The 14,088-nt window shown below is 48.7% G+C and overlaps 1 protein-coding gene and 1 long non-coding RNA gene across 12 annotated transcripts in view; one reads left to right on the forward strand and one right to left on the reverse strand.

Annotated features, from left to right (window-relative positions):
• The window catches only part of ALPK2 (alpha kinase 2), a 157,801-nt gene that overhangs the window by 48,580 nt on the left and 95,133 nt on the right, over positions 1–14,088 (forward strand). The gene's annotated exons all lie outside the window — the stretch shown is intronic.
• Positions 1–14,088, reverse strand: part of LOC102390942 — a 46,393-nt gene that overhangs the window by 25,669 nt on the left and 6,636 nt on the right. The window contains exon 3 of one of the 3 annotated variants that reach the window (XR_003106039.2): positions 10,681–11,386. The exons of the other annotated variants lie outside the window; for them this stretch is intronic. This is a non-coding gene — a long non-coding RNA (uncharacterized LOC102390942). Of the gene's footprint in view, positions 1–10,680; positions 11,387–14,088 lie in introns of those variants that run through there. 3 annotated transcript variants of the gene reach the window in all.

The raw sequence follows: 14,088 nt of genomic DNA on the forward strand, positions 1-14,088 counted from the left end.
ACATTAATACGTGATATGTCTGAGTATTCTTTAAAAAATGCTGCCCTTCACCTACTTAGTATAGGACTGACCTTTTTTTTTTTCTTCTGATAACCAGAGTGCTGTTCCCAAGATAACAGCTGAGTTCATCCAGGCCACCTGGGAGGCGTCAGTGGGTCCAGGGGCAAAGAACATTTTCCAACTCTGCCCTAAGCTGGGTATTGATTGCTTAAGATTTTGAAGGGAAAAAAAAATCTATCTGAGGGTTTCCCGAGTCACTTATGTTTTTTGACCCCAGGGAACATCTGGCCATGTCTGGAGGCGTTTTTGATTGTCACAGCTGGGAGGGGGTGCTTCCGGCATCCTTTGGATAGTGGCCAAGGATGCTGCTGAATGTTCGATATTGCTCAGGGCAATGCCCCCCAATGAAGTACCTACCACCCATTCTATAACGCCAGTAGTGCTGAGGCTGAGAAATGGTGTCATCAACCGTCCAAAAACAGAGTGCCCTGAAGCAGCAGCAGCTCATTAGTTCTCCCAATTCTGTGGGCTGGCAGTGGCTGATACTGCCTGGGTCACTCATGCTCACTTGTGGACTTGAGTCAGTCTGAGGCTTGGCTGGGCTGGGAGGTCCAAGGTGGCTTCACCAGGAGGTCTGGCAGTTGATGCTGGCTGTTGACTGGGCCTCCTCACTTCTCCTCCGTGTGGACTCTGATCCTCAGTTGGCTACAACTGGCTTCCTATATGTGGATCTCAGGGGAGCAATATGGAGAAAGCTCCATGAAACGTTCTTGTTGAGCTCCATCCCAACACCACCCCCACCACATTCTCTGGACCAAAGCAAGTCACGGGGCCAGACCAGAGTCAAGATGCAGGAAGAGAAATGCCACTTCTTGAACAGTAGAGTAGAAATGTCACACTGCGCCAGGATGTCCATAACCGAGTGAAAGGAATCAGTGGCCACATTTTGCAGTCTACTATATCTCATGCTATGTTGCTTCAGTCGTGTCTGACTCTTTGTGACCCTGTGGACTTTAGCCTACTAGGCTCCTCTGTCCATGGGATTCTCCAGGCAAGAATACTGGCGTGGGTTGCCATCCCCTGCTCCAGGGGCTCTTCCTGACCCAGGGATCAAACCCACATCTCATTATGTCTCCAGTCTTGGAAGGCAGGAGTTTAATAATAAGCTTTGCTGCTTGTGAATTATGTGACCTTAAGCAAGTCAGTTAACTTCTCGGAGCCTCAGTTTCTTCATCTGTAAAATGAGTGTTTGTGATGATGTATTGAGATGATTTATGCAAAACGATCAGTGGAGTGTACAGGGCACTGCAGCCAATTTGGTTTTAGTTAGCAGTTAACACTCCCTGAAAGTCTTGTATTCCCAAAATTAATCTGAAAGAATTACTTTCTCTAGCCAAGTGTGCTTGCTGCTGCTGCTGCTAAGTCGCTTCAGTCGTGTCCGACTCAGTGCGACCCCATAGACGGCAGCCCACCAGGCTCTGCCATCCTTGGGATTCTCCAGGCAAGAACACTGGAGTGGGTTGCCATTTCCTTCTCCAGTGCATGAAAGTGAAAAGTGAAAGTCAAGTTGCTCAGTCGTATCCAACTCCCAGCAACCCCATGGACTGCAGCCCACCAGGCTCCCCCGTCCACAGGATTTTCCAGGCAAGAGTACTGGAGTGGGGTGCCACTGCCTTCTCCCAAGTGTGCTTAGAGCCAGAATAATTTTATATGCATAGTTTTGAAAGTGTTAGAATCAGTTGAGAATTTTCAAAGACAAGAAGAAAATGGATTTTTAACAAGAGAACTATAATCCAAACACAGGATTGAAGCTGTTTTTATCATATATTGACACTACACACTCTGTTTGGATGGTTTTTAAAAGGTGGAATCTGTGAATCTGAATCTGTGACTTCAGTGAAGTCTGGGTCTTCTCAGTTTTTCCTCACATCTGGTTGGACAGATGCTAGGAGTCTTGGAACACTGTTAAATTCCTGAAGCCACACTGGTTTGTAGCTGGCAGAGGGTTGTTCATAAGTGCTTGTTGTCTGAGTCCAACTTTGGCCCTTGAGGGGCCCTCAGCCTATCTCTATACCCAGGGAAACCCAAATTCTTTCTCAGACATCTCAGAAACATGAGTTGTTGGTTGTGAATGTGGCTGGGCAAATGAGAAGAGGTCAGTCGGTTAAGAATACCTCCATTCTGGGGACTTTCCTGGTGATCCTGTGCTTAAGAACTTGCCTTCCAAAATAGGGGACATGGCTTGGATCCTTGGTTGGGGAACTAAGATCCCACATGCCTCAGGCACCTGAGCCCACACCCACAACTACTACATGCCCTAGAGTCTGCACCACAGCTAGAGAGAAGCCTATGCTCCACAAGGAAAGACCCTGCATGCTGGAAACTAAGACTCGAGGCAGTCAAAAATAGCAAAGTATTTAATTAAAAAATGAGGATATCTTTATTTTTGGAAGAAACACCTCAAGGAACACATCCTGCTAAAAGTAGAAGGGTCACCATCAACTTTACTTGCAAAGGACAGGAGATTGTATCCACCATTGAAAGCAAGGACTTGAATCCAAAACTGAATATGGATTTAAATCCCAGATCTGCCTCTTACAAGCCATATCATTTTGGGCAAGTTGCTTAAGCTCTCTGGGTCACCATTTCCTCACTTATAAAATAGGGGTAAAGATAGTGTCGGCTTTAAAGGGTTGACCCAGGGATTAAATCAACACATGCCAAGAATTTAGAATACTCTTTAATAATTGTTACTTTGTGCAATTTGAATATATTCCCCAACACACCAAGCCATGCTCATGCTCAGTTGTGTCCAACTCTGTGACCCTTTGGACTGTAGCCTGCCAGACTCCTCTGTCCGTAGGATTTTTCAGGCAAGAATATTGGAGTGGGTTGCCATTTCCTCCTCCAGGGGATCTTCCTGACCCAGGGATTGAACCCGCATCCCTTGTGTCTCCTACATTGGCAGGCAGACCTTGAACTATGATTTTGGAACTGATTAAAAAGAGGGCAATTTAGAGGTAAGAAAGGCAGCTAAGTTTGGCAGCGTTTCCCCCATCTGCTGTTTCCCTCTTGGAGAAGAAAATGTAATTAACATGTTTGATCAAGGACTCATTGGGTGGAAATAAAGATGACTGAAGCTTGCTGCAATTTGGCTAAGAGGGAAAGGCATTTCATCCGAGGTTGGAAACATTTTGTGAACTTTGTGTTCCCGTGAGCTTAAGTAGGTGTCACAAATCTTAAAGATGAGTGCTAGTGCTTCGGGCACCAGGATGGCTCTGTGTCCGAGCATGGAGCCAGGGCGGGCTCCTGCAGCATTCTTCCTGAATGAATTCAGCCGCTGTGCTTCATGGCTGTTCCTCTGACCACTGCCAGGAACAGTTCTTAAGTGAGTCGCAAGGGTCTAATGAGAAGCACCCATTTGGTCCCCGGGACGGTAAGGCCGTGCTGATAACCTGCTGCCCGTCTTCACTTTGCGGTTTTACCTTCAAAGGTGAGCGTCTCAGCGGGGTGGATGGTGACGGGGCCGCTGGGCGCTCGGCCTTTCTTGAGTGCCCGCTCATCCTTTCCTGGGACAGGACCTGAGCGGTTGCTCCCACCACGGTGCTGGCTCTCAGGGCAGATCCATGACTCTCAGGTGACAGACCAGTCCAACAGTCCCTCCCCAGATGGTGGGACACCCAGAGAAAGGTGAACTGGAAACTGGACACACGCTGAATGGCTCTGGAAAGTCCCCTCCACTGACACCTTCTGAGAAGACCAGTAACATGAGGGAAGTTCATGGGCCAACTGGGGTTCACTCTTCCTTTGTAATCCCAGAATCATGGGGTGAATTTCTAAGAATTGGAAAGATGGAGAGTCTGGCTAATGCAGAAATTCCAGCACTAGCAATCACCTGACCAATGTTGACATCCTCTTTCAAGGTGAACCTCATAGAGACATTCCCTGAGGGACATCCCTGGTGGTCCAGGGGCTAAGCCTCTGCCTTGTAATGCAGGGGGTCCATGCCTGGTCAAGGAACCAGAACTAAAATTCCACATGCCACAACTAAAAAAAGATCCCACGTGCAGAAACTAAAGATCTTTGCATGCCTCAGTGAAGATTGAAGATCCTGCTTGCTGCAACTTAGACCCAGTACAGCCAAATAAATAAATAATATTAAAAAAATTTTTTTTTTAATAACAGCAAGTTAGGGCAACTGGAACTGAATCAGGTCTTGTGAGTCCCAGAACGGTTTTGCTTCAGCCCTGAGGGGAGACGCAGGGAGAGACGGGACTAAGAACATAGTTTGATTGGGAACATATTTCTGTCCTGACCAGCCCAGCCCTGTTTTCTCCCTGCCAAAGGTCTCCCATGAAATTTACCTCCACTTTTGCTTCATCATCCCTGGAAGCCTCTCCTGCCCTCCCCACCACCCTCTACCTTTCACTGTCTTAGAATTCCCTGCTTGCCTTGGACCTCTGCCTCAGACTCTATCACTCCTGACTGCCTGGCTTCCCTGCTCCAAAACCCAGGCACTGGTTCACTTTCTCTGAATCCTATAAGGCTGGACCAATCCCAGCACCTTCAACCTCTCAGCTCCTGAGCCATCAGCCCAGGCCTCAGGCTGAGTCCCACGCATGTGGGTGGGGAAGCCTGATACACTGGACCCTCCCAGGATCCCTTCCAAACCACATCTGAGCCACCCTCGAACCTAGGAATGAGCTCGATACATAAGAGGTGTTTGGATCTGGCATGATCTGTTGACCTTGCCTGTATGAGCTCAAAAATACCACAGACTGGGAGGCTTAATCAATAGGAGTTTATTTCTCATGGTTCTAGAGGCCTGAGGTCAGGGTGCCAGCAGGGTGGGGTTCAGGTGAGGACCCTCTTCTGGGCTTGCTGATGGCTGCCTTCTTGCTGTCTCCTCACATGGCAAAGAGAGAGAAAGTGGTTGGGGGAGGACAGGCTCTCTGCTATCTCTTCTTGTGAAGGCACTAATTCTGTTGCGGGGGCCCCACCCTCATGATGTTACCTAAGCTTAATCACCTCTCAAAAGCCCTCTTACCAAACACCATCATATTGGGAGTTAGGGCTTTAACACATAAATTTGAAGGGGACACAATTCAGTCTATAGCACTGCTCCAAATTTGGAAGGTGTCCCAGCCATGCACAGGGTCAGGCCTGGACCAGGCCAGTAGGGGTATATGTGGGACCGCTGGTTAAGAATCAGAGATTTGCAGCACTCTGCAAGCCATGAGTGGGTACTTAACAAGGGCTGGCTTCAGAGTCATAACCTCCCAGGTTCAACTGTTAGCCCTACTTCTTGATTGAGCGTGTCTGTATCTATAAAGGGTAAAAGAAAAGAAAGAAAGAAAGAAAGTGAAGTCGCTCAGTCGTGTCCGACTCTTTGCGATCCCATGGACTGTAGTCTACCAGGTTTCTCTGTCCATGGGATTTTTCAGGCAAGAGTACTTGAGTGGGTTGCCATTTCCTTCTCTAGGGGATCTTCCTGACCCAGGGATTGAACCCAGGTCTCCTGCATTGCAGGCAGTCGCTTTACCCTCTGAGCCACCAGGGAAGCCCCATAAAGGGTAAAGTGGGAATAATAACAGTATCTACCTTGCAAGGCTGGGGGAAGATGTCCTGAGATAATACATAGAAGGTTTTTAGAACAGTGCCTGGTACTGAGCAAATGCCAGGTAAATGTTCACTTTTTCAGGGTCTTCTGTGTTTTGTTAGATACTGTTAGTCACTCTTAGTCAAGAGTTTAAAAGTGGGATTAGGTTACCTTCCCATTTCAGAGAAGATGGGGGCCAAACAGATCAAAAAATTATTTTTTTTAAATAATTTAATATATTGATTTTTTGGCTGTGCTGGGTCTTCGTTGCTGCACGGACTTTTCTCTGGCTGTGGCGAGTGGGGGCTGCTGCAGGCCTGCTCTCTCGCTGTGGTGCTCAGGCTTCTCACTGCAGTGGATTTTCCTGTTGCAGAGCACAGGCTCCAGAGCACAGGCTCAGTACTTGTGGTGCATGAGCTTAGTTGCTCCTTGGCATGTGGGATCTTCCTGGATCAGGGATTGAACCTGTGTCTCCTGCATTGGCAGGCGGATTTTTTACCACTCAGCCACCAGGGAAGCCCTTGGAATTCTTGAATGAGAATCTTAGTGTGATTCCAGAACTGGTTTAGAATGACCAGGGCTTATATAAATGTTAAGAAGCCTAGCCAAAGGCATGGACTCTCCCCAGGTAGGCAGAACAGATGAAAGACTGTACGTGAAGCTTGGGGCAATGATTCGGTTCAGAATTGATTGTTAACTAAATTCTGAGCCATCCCTGAGCTCCAGTGTTACTCAGGCCTAGGGTGCTCCCACAAGACCCTTGTCCTTGCTCTTTCTTCTTCTGGAATGTTCTCTCCCCAGATAACCCCGTGGCTAGTTCTCTTACTGCCTTCAGGTCTCAATCACCTGAGACCTTCTCTGACCTGCCGTCTAAAATAGCACCACCTGCCCCCAGCATGTCCTGCCTTCCTTATCTTGCTTCAGTCTTCACGTAGCACATGATGTAATGTATGTACGTATGGGCACACACACACACACACACACACGCACGCACACATTTATCAGCTTTGCATAGGTGTAACAGACACACAGTGTGCTCCTCACGTTTGAAGTGTTGAGTTTGGTGCGCTCTGACACGCGCACGCAGCCATGGCACCATCACCACTGCCAAGAGAATGGACACATTTAGTCTCCTAAGGGACCTCTCTGGCCCCTTTGCACCCCCACTTTCTGGCCCTCTTTGTGCCGCACCCCCCCCCCCCCATCCTCACACAACAAGCTTTTGGTCCCTGGAGACTCTCTTAATCTTTTCTAGAATTTTTATAATTAAATGAGATCGTGGAGCATGTACTCTTTTGTATCTGGCTTCTTTCATGCCACGTAATTATTTTGAGAATCATCCGTGTCGTTTGGTGTATCAGTGGTTCCCTCCTTTTTTGGCTGAGCAAAAAAGGAGGTTTTTGGTTTCCGAGTTTCATAGTTTGGATCTCCCAGAATTTGTTATCTTATACTTGGACACGTCGGGTTATTTCCAGTCCTGATATGTATTTATTTATATTTTTGTTTGTCATAGTTTTCCCCCAGCTTGAAGGTAGGTTCCATGGCAGCAGAAACTTGTCTGATCTGTTCCCTGCTGAACCCCCAGCACCCAGGACAGTGAGCTCTGTGGGATGAATCACACAATGCATATGGTGCATTTGTTATGTTCTTTACTGAATCTTCATCTGAGGGGAGGGGAAAGAGCTGATGGCATGCAGGATGCGCCACCCCTAAATATGATACCTTGGCATATGAAAGATCTTAAGTTGAAGGAATTTTTAAAAAATGGAAGAAGCAGAAAGATCATTCTGACCTTCCCCCATCACCGTTCTTCCCAGAAAGAGGTCCTATTAAAAAAACTCCCCTGTGAAAGGTGCATTCCCTGTACCCGGAGGAGGGAAGGCCTTCTTATCACCAGAAATGGGGAAACTGGGGCAAGAACTCTGTACAAACAAACCTCGTGAAAGTCACACGTATCTCCCCATGACCTCCTCACCATTTACTGCCCACAGCTCAAACCTTCTGTCTTGTCAGTCCTTTGCACAAATTTACATTTCTGTGTCTACACAGTATAAAAGCTTCTTGTTCTGGTCACTTCTCTGAATCATCACTCTTTTGTGAAGGCTCCACGTACATGTACGAGTTAAATAAACTTTGTATGTGTTTCTCCTGTTCCTCTGTCTTTGTCAGTTCAATTTTTTCTCCCCACAGAGCCATTCCCCGGACAGCCTTCTTAGTTTCGGGGGAAGGATTTGAATCATGGTGGCTTCTTGGTGGTCATCCTGCCGGTCCTTTAGGGGCTGTGCTGTTTAAGGGGGTATGAAGATAGGGACTGTTAAGAGGCTTCCTGTGGGAGCCATAGGACCAGGCCACCACGCCAGCGGCTCTGGTCACCCACTAAGCTGTGGGAGCCTGAGCTTCTGGTCACTCTGTGGCCGCACTTCTCTGGCCTTGTCATTCCCGGTTCCCTGGACTGCTGCCCCAGCTGTGGGACGCTTCTTCCTTGCCACTCCTGCCTACTGCTCCCCCAGTGAGGGGCTGCTCCCCCGGGCACTGTGCCAACTCCCCACTTTCCTGTCTGCTGCCAACTGCCGGTCTGGCTCACCCAGCAGGCGCCGGGCGATATGGGAGCAAGGCAGATGGGCCAGGGAAGAGGACCAAGGGGGAGGCAGCTGGTACCAAGACTCCGACAAGAGAGCAGCAGGCAAAGAGAAGAAATCACATTGTGAACGGTTCCTTCCCTGACCACAGTCTCCTAGGCTGCTTTTGAGAGAGAAGTTCTCCGGTCTGTTTTTGCACTATTTCCTCCTGCCTGGGTCGAGCAACTAATTTTTTTAAAAAAGCAAAACCAACTCAGCCATAAAAAGGAATGAAATTGGGTCAATGATAGTGATGTGGATGAACCTAGAGTCTGTCATACAGAGTGAAATAAGTCAGAAAAAGAAAAACAAATACCGTATATAAATGCATATGCATGGAATCTAGAAAAATGGTCCTGATGAGCTACCTGCAGGGTAGGAATAGAGATGCAGACACAGAGAATGAACTTGTGGACACAGTTGGGGGAAGGAGAGGGTGGAAGGAACTGGGAGACTCGGATTGACATGTATACACTCGTTGTTCAGTTGTCAAGTCATGTCCGACTCTTTTGCAACCCCGTGGACTGTAGCCCACCAGGCTCATCTGTCCACGGGATTCTCCAGGCAGGAATACTGGAGTGGGTTGCCATTTCCTTCTCCAGGGGATCTTCCTGACCCAGGGGTAGAACCCATGTCTCCTGTATTGGCAGGCAGGTTCTTTACCTCTGGGCCACCAGGGAAGCCCATGGATAAAGAGCTAGCTGGTGGGAAGCTGCTGTAAGCACAGGGAGCTCAGCCTGGTGCCCTGTGACGACCTAGAGGGGTGGGCGGGGGGCTCCAGAGAGAGAGGATGTATTTACGCTTACAGCTGATTCAGGTTGTTGTACAGCAGAAGCTATCACAACATTGTAAAACAATTATACTCCAATTAAAAAAAATAAATGAACAACAAAAAAGGCAAAACCAATTTAAACAGCCACTAAATTTCACAGGGGCATCTGCTCGGCATTTCCTACAAACTCAGCTCAAATGGAGACGCCAGTCAAGTGACAACTGATATTTTTCTGAGGATTTAATAAAGGGACATTCACTCTTCATAGACACGGTGGAGTCATAGAGCTGGAAGTGACTCCAAGGCCTTGTCACTCAAAGTTGATTTCCCCTGGAAGCTCGTTAGAATGCCAGAGTCCCAGACCCTGGCCTGGCAAATCAGATGCTGCCTTTTAACAAGATCCCAGGTGATTAATGTGTGAGAGGCCCTGTTCTATGGATTATCTGGCCCCTGGCTATACCTCACCCCTAGAGAACTCATGAAAAACACTGATATTTAGGTGATACTCCCAAGCAATGCTGATTTAATTGGTCAAATGCAACTCGTCCAGTCCAGTTCCTTTATAGACCCAAGACCCAGAGTGATCATGGGACCCATCCAAGTTCCTAACAACTGGTTAGGGCCAAAGCTAGGATTATCCAAGAAGCGTGTCCTGTCCCCCACTGCATCTCATTCTGCTAGGGCTGTTCTCCAAAACAAGTCTACTAACACACTTGCTGGAGTAGAACTCAAAAAGAAGTGATTGTGAGGACTTCCTTTAAAAATAAGGATTCACAGACATCCCTGAAAGTCCAGTGGTTGAGACTTGACCTTCCACTGCAGGGGTTGCATGTTCGATCCCTGATCCAGGATCTTAAACCAAAATCATGGCCCAAACCACAAAACATTGGGGGAAAAAAGCAGAAGCAATATTGTACCAAATTCAATAAGGACTTAAAAAAAAAAAAAGGATTCATGGAAGGCCTATCCTATGCTGGGGGTTGTCCAAGAGCTGGGGCTTCCCTGGTGGCTCAGACGGTGAAGAATGTGCTACCATTGCAGGAGATCCAGGTTTGATCCCTGGGTCCAGGAAGATCTTGCTTTTCTTTTCTTTGTTTAAATTTTCCTAAGCACTGTTTTTATTTGTAGAGAGTCCTAACCACTTCAGAGGCAGGAGGAGAAAGGGTTTTTTTCTTTATTCCCCAAACCAAGGGCCTCTGTAACGTTGTCTGCCCTGACAAACACACACGCCAGCGGCATCGCTGTAAAGTGACTACAATGTTGAATCTCTCGCTGCTGGGATAACAAGGTGGCGTCAGTCTCTGCTTCTGTAAGAATCCTGAATTTAGGATTTTTGACTGTCACTACTCCAACTTCTATTTCTGAAGGTTTGAAATTAACTGACAGCAGACAGGCATAAAATCACAGTTTCCACTGTCTGTTCAAATGTCCCATTCATATTTTTCCTTCACTTTTTTCTCCCAAGGAAGCTGGTTGACCCCTTTTGTTTCACTCCGGCTGCAGTGGCTTTAACCCGTGGTAGCAGCAGTCCAGTGCTCTTGCCTGGAAAATCCCATGGATGGAGGAGCCTGGTAGGTTGCAGTCCATGGGGTCGCTAAGAGTTGGACGCGATTGGGCGACTTCCCTTTCACTTTTCACTTTCACGCATTGGAGAAGGAAATGGCAACCCACTCCAGCATTCTTGCCTGGAGAATCCCAGGGATGGGGGAGCCTGGTGGGCTGCCGTCTCTGGGGTCGCACAGAGTTGGACATGACTGAAGCGACTTAGCAGCAGCAGCAGCAGCAGCAGCAGCAAAGCCCGTGATCTCATGGAATAGGGTCGAGAGAGAGAGTCACACATTAGACAGACCAACAAAACTGGTCCACGGTGGTCCTGGAGAAGGAGGCAGGAAGCCACTAGCTTCTGGATCCATCTGACACAACTGGATATTTTGCTGTTTGACTGGATGCTAGGAGGGAGTGGAGGACCAACTCCAGGGTGCATGGCCCCAACAACTGGTAGAACAGAATTGCACATTTTTGTGAGACGGAAAGCAGGTTTGGATGAGAAAAATCCAGGTTTGTCTTGGAGCATGCTGGGTGTTTAAATGAAATAACAGTGTTAGTCCTTCAGAATTCTAAGCTAACTGACTTCTGTGAAAGAGCACTGGGTCCTCTGAACCAGGGTCCAGGGTTGCCTGGTTTTCTGTCCTGCTCTCAAGAGGCCATATCATTCATAGATGGATTTGCAATTTAATCTAGAAGTCTTGCTGTTGTCACCATGTCCTTTGAGATTTCTGGAGACGTTCTGGGACACTGTGCCAGCTTGGTGCCCTGTTGGTGAGGCCGGTGGTGATGGTTTCCAGCTACCCCTGAATTTTCTTTTGAGAAGAGGGGTCTGTCGTCTGTTAACTAAGCCTGTTGGGAGTAAGGCCATGAGATGGTTTCCTTTCTGAAACCAGTGTGCTCATGTCTTGTTCACAGAATATCTGGTTGGTCTGCATTTGATCCTAGAGGTTCAAAAAGCTGCCACATGCTCAGCACTTTTGTGCCAAATGAGAGCCAGGAAGCCACCCCCTGAATGCCCGGCCTAGCCCTAACCCTCCTCTGCCGTCCACTGAGCGACTCCCCTACCTGCTTCACCAGGTCCCCAAGCTGATGTTCTTTTAGCTCAGCGCCTGCTGAGCCCTGACTGCCCGTCTCAGTCACCTGGGAGGCCGAAAAATGCCAGCAGCACAGCCCATCACTGAGATGCTGCTTAACTGGTTTTTTGTTTTGTTTTGTTTTGGTGGGGCCCTGGCACGGGTAATATTTTCCGCTCTTTCAAACAGGTTTTATTTTTTAGAGCACTGTTAGGTTCACAGCAAAATGGAGCCGAAAGCAGTTTCCATACCGCCCCTAGCCTCCAGTGCAGACTCTCCACGGTCTGCATCCCCCACCAAGAGCAGGGCATTTGTCACAACTGGTGAGACTCTCGGACACACCGTTACCAGCCCAAGTCCGCAGTTTGCATCAGAGCTCACTCTCTCTCTCTCGGTGTTGCACATCCCATGGATTTGGGAAAATGCCTGATGACACCTGCCCACCAATATCGCATCCTGCAGAATGGTCTCCCTGCCCTAAGACTCCTCTGGCACTGGCAGTTTTTATAAAGCACTGCAGGAGATTCCAGGGCAGGGCTGAGAACCACCGATTTAGAGCTTCGTGTGTTCCGGGCCCTGCTTTAAGCCCTTTCCAGGAATTAGCTCCATAACCTCATGTCAGCCCCAATGCAGATCCAGTGACTGTCCACCATCACATGGCGGGCGGACGGCGTGTGAACCCAGGCGGGCTGGCCGCCAAGTCTGCCCCTACGCACAACGCGCTATACTCACTTTGCAGCCCGCCTCTCCCATCTGCTCAGAATTGCACTTGAATGGAGAGGGACGGCAGACTTGCCCCGGCAGTTCGCTCCTGAGCAGAGTTCCGTGCCTTCCAGCCCCCGACACCCACCCTTCAGGGCCTCCTCCCCACACAGTTCGTCTCTTCACTGACCCTCACCCATGACCTGCTGGGTCTCGCTCCTATACATCTGCCTGGAGTGCCTGCCCCTCCTCCCTGTCCAGCCAAGTCTAATCCTCCCCACTGGGCTCAGGTTACCCGCTCCTGGCTCTGTTTCCCGAGATCCAAGCCACCCTGACCTCTCCCTTCCTGTCCGGCACAAGCACTCCCTGCCTCCACAGTGCCTTTGAGAATTCGATGACTCTGAAGTTTGCAAATCATGTCCTGCTCCCTGTTTAATACCTGAGAGTCATCTCTTGGCCAAATTGCTAGCTCCCCCAGGGAAGGAAGCAGGTTTCATGCCATCCATATTCTGTCTCCTTTTTCAAGTGCCATGCCGTGTGCCGGGTGTATGCGCTTTTAGGTCAAACAGGACTTAGGGGAGGATGGGATGTTCCTGCTTAGCCGGAGGCCTCAGGAGAGCGGGGCCTCTCAGCCTCACTCTGGTACCCTGTGCAACATGGTGAGCCTCTCACAGAACGATTTCCACTCCTCCCAAAATGAGCACTCTCATCTACTTCCTGAAGAACTGGAGCTTGAAGTCCAAACCCCTCAGTCTGGGATGCAAAGTCATTCATGATCTGGATTCCACCTCCTGGTCGGTAACTCCTCCTGCTCCTAATTGGCCTGGGTCAGCCCCACCTTCTGCCTGTGTGTGTGCATGTACGTGTGTATGTGTATGTGTTGTGTGTGTGTGTACATGCTCAGTTGTGTCCGACTCTTTGCAACCCCATGGACTGTAGCCCGTCAGGCTCCTCTGTCCATGGGGTTTTCCAGGCAAGAATACTGGGGTGGGTTGCCATGTCCTATTCCAGAGGATCTTTCCAGCCCCCGTGTCTCCTGTGCCTCCCACATTGGCAGGTGGATTCTTTACCACTGTGCCACCTGGGAAGCCCTGTCCCCTGCCTTCTTTGGGTCAAGTGCAGCAGAGAACCAGTGGCCCTGGGAGAGGGGGAAATGCAGGTTCCAGGGGCCAGCTCTGTAATAGTGAGCACAAGAGGGGACAAGCACAAGAGGGGCCCCTGGAGCAGCACAAACCAAAGCCCCCTTCATCTCTCCAGATGTCTGGTTCAGCACATCTGTTGGATAAGTAACTAGATAAATCAGTGCATGTACAAGGAATATCTTTATCAATTTTAAAATACATCTAGCTTCTTGCAGAAAATATCAAGAAATTCTGTGTGTTTGTAGTGTTAGAATTCTTCCATCTCTGTAATGAACGTAGCTTTGGGGCATGGAAAGGAAACGCAAGCCTTGCTTACTCCTTTAGTTATTCTGAGTAAGTCAGTTTATAAAATGGACAATAGCAGTTAGGCAAGTCATAAAATACAGACACTTAGTGTCAGAAAATATTATGACCTTCACCTGTGCTCTGACTGCGGGAAGGACAAGGACGTCATCATGTAAGTATGCACTGAGCCCAGCCTCCCCCACTGCTGCACAGGCAGGCTAGGGGGGGCTGGGGAGACAGCGCGTTCCCAGATCTTGTTTTCTTCCACTGGAACATGGAATGAGTAATAGAGTCATATCTGAAATTCAGAGAGGGTTCCAAATCTTACCTCTAGCCAACAGTTTCAGCT

This window comes from Bubalus bubalis, chromosome 22 (assembly GCF_019923935.1).
Source record: "Bubalus bubalis isolate 160015118507 breed Murrah chromosome 22, NDDB_SH_1, whole genome shotgun sequence".
Taxonomy (NCBI): domain Eukaryota; kingdom Metazoa; phylum Chordata; class Mammalia; order Artiodactyla; family Bovidae; genus Bubalus; species Bubalus bubalis.